Source organism: Aplysia californica, unplaced genomic scaffold (assembly GCF_000002075.1).
Source record: "Aplysia californica isolate F4 #8 unplaced genomic scaffold, AplCal3.0 scaffold01364, whole genome shotgun sequence".
In the NCBI taxonomy this organism is placed as follows: domain Eukaryota; kingdom Metazoa; phylum Mollusca; class Gastropoda; order Aplysiida; family Aplysiidae; genus Aplysia; species Aplysia californica.
The window spans coordinates 99504-105654 of NW_004798634.1; positions in this window are offsets into that span (position 1 = coordinate 99504).

Genomic DNA, 6151 nt, shown 5'->3' on the forward strand with positions numbered 1-6151 from the left:
ATTTCAAGTTGAAAAATAAACAATTTTTAACCATTGATTTTTGATACATTTTCTTGTCATATTTTTTTCAAACTACCCTTGTTGGTAAACCATTCTTTGTTCTTCCAGAAAACATGTAAAAGGTTATCGTAGAAGTCTTACCTTGGCTAGTGCAGGCTTACCCTTTTATCAACCAAATCCGCGAAAACCTAGCTGAACCCTTCCACCGTGACATCGCGCAGAGTCGTGACGTCACGCATTTTCACCTTGAGCTTTTGGCTTCCTCTCTTCATTGTTTGAAATGTACGAGACAGGGAAATACATCGACAAGAGACTTTTGAACTTTAGTTCAAAAAGTTAATCAATTTTGATAATGTTTTATAATCACTGACCTCACATTGTGCCTTAGTTTATTCGATAGTATAAGAAAACGAGACTTTTTAGACCTAAGTATTTCCTTTTCACTGAGCTCTCCCCTCCCTCCTTTTTTCCCCTGCCCAAAGCCTTTAATTGCGTAGGCCTAGGGCCTAGATCTAGTATGAAGAGTCCGGACTCGTGTTGTTAACACAGTCAAAAATTTAATTGGGACGCCTATTAAAGTATCTGATGCAATTATTTGCTTGATAAAGTTTCTTAGGTCTATTGTTAGTACCGATCCAGATTTTCTTTCTTTTCTGTCGTATGAATAAGAACGGAAATGCTATGTACTGGATTGTGGGATCCACTGCATGCCCCCCGCCCGCCCCCTCCCTCTCTGTCTCTCTCTGTCTCTGTCTGTCTGTCTGTCTGTCTGTCTGTCTGTCTGTCTGTCTGTCTGTCTGTCTCTCTCTCTCTCTCTTTGGGTGTGTATGTGTGTGTGTGTGTTTGTGTGTGTGTGTGTGTGTGAGTGTGTGTGTGTGTGTGTGTGTGTGTGTGTGTGTGTGTGTGTGTGTGTGTGTGTGTGTGTGTGTGTGTGTGAGTGGTTTCGTGTGTTCCCACTCCCCTCTTATTTTCATAACCGTACCTCTCTTTTCTTCTCTATCCCACTTTACCTGCTCTTCAACTTTATACATTTGTGAGGCAGCGTGGTGGAATCAGGCTCTCGTCAAAATAATCAAAGTGAAGAAACTGGGATTTTCCCGCAGATTTGAGAATTTTTTTCTCGAATTTTTGGTTTTTGGCTCAACACCTTTCATGCCTATTAAAGAGCTCATTTCTGTGTGGATTTGACTGAAAAACGTGGATTGAAGGCACAAAAAATGTAAATATTCAGTCGCCACGGACTCTTAAGCTATGGAATTTTTTTTATAACTAACTTTTGGCAGCCTTTTTCTCACTAATTTTACCCCTGAAACCAGGTGACCCCAACCTCCTTCATTTGCAAAGATCTCGACTTGTATTCAAGATAAATGGATATTTGTTCATCCTAATAAAGACAAGTAAACAAGCTTTAAGATGAAACCAATAAACTCTACATGCCCAAAAATTGACGAGAGCCTGATTCCACCACGTTGTGCCACATTTTCTCTCTTCTTGTCTTATTTGTCTTATAACCGCCACCGCCGCCATCCTTCCACGACTCACGGTATTAGCTGTGTAAGCCTATTACTCTTTTCCACTGATGAAACAACCCTGAAGAAAGATGCCAGTTGCAACAAAGTGAGCACTTTTGCTCCTCAGTTCTTACGTTATTTTACTTTTTCCTTCCTCTGGTATCCTTAGGATGTCGAGGGGAGGTGCAGGTTTCGGCGTCTGTGATAGATATGCTAATTAGTTATATTGTTCCAGGGCCTTTTTAACCCCATCCAGTCAGGTCTGTCTTGGTCTTCCTCTTGATTTAAAGCCGGATTCGCGGGTGTGGTAAGCTCTAGCGCTAGTTGTTTCTGGGGCAATCTGGTTAGATGTCCGAACAATTTGACTGTTTGACGCTCTAATAAATTTACTACTGGTAGACGTATGGTCTCGTTCCTTATGCGGTCTCCTCTGGTGACGTTGGTGGTTTTGCAGAAACATCTATTTTCGCGTGCATTGATTTTCCTTTCTCATGCCTTGTTTAGAGACCATGTTTGGCACTGGTATGTTAATGTTAGTATGAAGATTCTATTGATGCGCTGGGGATGTCACTTCAGTTGGGATGTTCTTGTGACTGAGAAGGGGTGCTAGGTGGTAGGTCACTGCATTTGCCTTCATGGGTTTTTTTCTTTGTCCATACGCCCATCTAGTGAGGAGATGCTTCCCAAATATCTAAATTCCTCTACTTGTTGGAGTTGTGTTCCATCAATAAGGATGTTGAGTTTCCCTGGGTTTTTTTTCTTGCCTTCATAACTTCTGTTTTTGAAATGAAGATTTTTATGTATAGGTGTTTACATTCCTCATTAATTAATTTTGTGGTGTGTTTTTGTGATTCCTCTTCATCTGTATTTAATGTACTCTGGTCATCAGCAAACACAAGCTCGCTCAGTCATTGATGTTGTCATTTGTTGCTTTCGTGATCTTATCCATGTAAGTGATGAAGAGAAGCGGAGAGAGAACACACCCTTGCCTCACCCCAGACGTGATGGGGAAACAGTCCGATAGTCATTCTGTTAACCTTTCGGCATACAGGCTGTTTTTATAAAGTGCCATGATGTTCTTGAGCAATTGTCCTTTAACACCATATTACTCTAAGACTACCCCCCGGGGCGATGCCACTGACTGAAGTGTCTTTATGCAATTCCAAAACAGGGGACGTTCTAATGCACAGTAGAATTGTAAATGGGCTGATCGAACAATGGCATGCTCATAACTATGCCTGAACTACAACAGGGAACTGCGCCTTTTTCTTTCCTAATCCTTACTATCGTCATTTTCCTCTACTTCTTTTGTATGTTTGTCACACTCTTGTGACCCGCTGTTTCCGTGGTGCCTTGATAGTTGAAGCAGACCTTGTGCTGTAGAAGCTAGAAAGGTGAGCAGAGTAAGTTTGATTCCCTGTACGGACTTCTCTGTTGACATCCACCCCTTGGCGCTCATGTGACCTTATGCAGTTGCGGATGCCGTAAAAACTCAACTAAAACCTCTAAGACTTCCCAAAGTTGACATCTATTTACCCAGTCGAACGCCCTCCGTGGTCCACGAAGACGATATTGAGGTCTTGTCATGTCCAATGGCAGTCTCACACAACTGTCCGAATGCAAAAAAAACGTCAGTACAACCCTTGCCTTTTCTGAAGCCAAACTGGGATTCATTGAGTTGAGTCTCTACAGTTGGTCTCATTCTCATTTCCAGTATCTTGGCAAACGTTATATCCCCACGGCTGAGAAAGGATATTCCTCTGTAGGCTCTATTTTTTTTGTCGCCCAGGCCAGGTTAAATATCCTCCATAGCCAGTTCTCCGATATGGCCGTATAGTTTGTTCTCTTCTGCTGTGATGTTTTCAACGCCTATCGCTTTGTTTGTGGGGCTATTCTTTATAACAGGTTGGGTTTCACTCAGCAGTAGCGTGGTTCTGGAGTGGTTTGTTTCGGTGAGAAGCTGTTTGCTCTTGTTTCTGCTGTAGGATTCAGCAGCTCCTGGAAATAGCGTTTCTATCTTTCCTTAATCTTTGGCTTTCTGAAAATAGGGTTTTCCGTGCTCATCATTGACTATTTCAGTTTGGTTGAATGGTTCTTCATGCATCCTCATGCTTTTTTAACTCTCTAGTAAAACTCTCAAGGGTTTTCTTTACATTTTGTTACCAGCTGTTCTCCATACTGACCAGGATCTGTTCTTAGCTTCTTTTACTACCCTTGATGTATAGCGGCGGTCCTTTCTGTATAGGATGTAATCTTCCTCCGTCTTTGATTTCTACCACTTTTTGAATGCCTTTTTCTTCAGTTGGACGGCTTCCTTCACTTGGTCATTCCACTATATACAGTAGTTGTTTTCTTTTTCTGCCCTCTTGTTTTCCTGATGCCGAACTCTTCTTTTAATGTTCTGTACACACATGCTTTGAAGTGGCTCCATTCCTCTTCCATGTCTCCCAAATTTTGGGGGAAATTTGTGAAATATATCTTTCAAACGTTCATGTATCTTATCCTTGTTATTGTCATTTATATTTCTGAGATTTACGACTTCTCATCGTTTCTTTGCTTCTGGCCTGTTCCGGTTTGGTGTGTCAATAGTCATGATGACTGGTCTGTGGTAAGTGTCTGTGATGTAGATGGGAATCACTCTTGAGTCTCTGATTTTTCTCAGTTTCGATCTTTAGGCTAGGATAAAATCAATTTGTGATGCTATCTTTAGATCATTGCTTTTGTACCAAGTTTTAACTTGACTCCTTTTGTGTTGGAAGAAGGTATTTGATATGACGCGCTCATGTTCTGCACACAACTGTAATAGCATTTCTCTATTGCTGTTTCGATCTGTTTCCCTGTCACTGTGTGGCCGCATGTATCTCTCCCACGTCGTCTTCCTTGTTTCCACTCTGCCGTTAAAGTACCCCATCATTGTCACATTATCTTTGCCATCCACGGTGTTTAAAAGGTCACTCAGTTGATCATATAACTGATGTCCCTGTTCTTCGGGATATGAGTCATTGCATGGTGTATATATATATATATATATATATATATATATATATATATATATATATATATATATATATATATATATATCTGTATTTGATGACCCTCAGTAATTGTCATATTCTATGGTGATTTCCCGCTCTATACCATACTCGTTGAATTTTTTTCATATTCTTCAAGTCTGTGTTATGCTTGGGTTTAACGCACTTGCAACACAAATAGGTCATATAAGCTCCGAAGATTAGAGTTGTTACAAGAGAGTAACATACACAGAAAAGAACGAGGAGAGATAAGGACCGTTGATTGTTAATAGGGAAAAAAGGAACAAACCACACCCCAGAGCACCCGCCAACCTCCTGCTTGAGTTATGCATGTAAGATTGACACTGCTTTTAATTTTAATCCTTTTTCCCAATAGCAAGTTACAAAACTCTTTAAAACAAAATGAGAGACGTTTTTCTTTTGAAAATCGGACCATTATTATGGAAAGTGTGCCCGTTTCTTTTTTGGGATAATAGGCATTGGACTCCCGACGTCACGATTATGACGTAATTAAACGGTAAATAGAATTTTACTCTTAATGTACTTGACTTTTATTTTTATATATTGATTCTGCATAAAACAGCAAACAAAATGATACCTCAATGGTTAGGATACAACTATTACTATTATTAAGGATTTTATGACGTTGTGAAGCAAAATTTCGAGTTTTGGTGGCACAAAACGCAGTGCAAAAATTTGGCCAAATCAGGGCGAAAATTGATTCACAAAAAACGGTCGCTGCTTCTAAACTAACAAAGATAGCACAAAAAATTTAAAAAGCCCTGAAAACAGAAAGCCAAGCTCTTTTCAATAATCTAAATTTTAGTGCCCTCGGAGAAGTTTGAAAATTTCACTGAAGTGCCCACGTAAACACTACCTACAACGTTTCCTTTCGATAACTATCGAACTACAGTGTAGAAAAGGAGTGTTTCATAATTTGCATTCATGTCAGAACAGATTTCCATGAACAGGCGCGTGTTTAGAGGATTGAGTTTTACATAGTTCACAATCTTAAGAGTCGATTTCAACATTTCCTTTAAAGTGGGATTGAAAGTGTTGCAAGCTAGTGCATATCCATATCTGTATATCATGCAGTAAATGCCTTTTGCGTGTTGTACTTTGTCCTTCACTTTTGCCTTAGAACCCAAATTGGCTGGGGCTACATCAGTACAAATGCCACACACAATCTTCCTCTCAAGACCCTCGTTTTCAAAAAATGAGGATACCTTGTTCATGACATCTTCAGCTGTTGCCGTGGTGTCCAGTGAGGTGCAAAGTAAAAAAAATTCTTCTTTCACATCTTTTTTCCAACAAGTACAGGTATCTCACAAAGACCAGTAGGCCTACATGTGAGCGCTATGTCACATCAACTGATTCGTCAAGCTAGAACGAGAACAAGGGGGGAAGCTTTGATCTCCACAACCTGTTCCTTAATGGTAATGTTTGAAGACATGCGTGCTTTAATACGCCTTTTGACAGTATCATTTGAAAAGGGAACTTGCTGCAATTTCTTTGCACTAGTCTCACCTAACTTTATTGTGCAAAGCTTTATACTTTATAAGTGTTTCTCCAATTGTGTGTAGTTTCTTTTGTTTTGCTACCCACCCC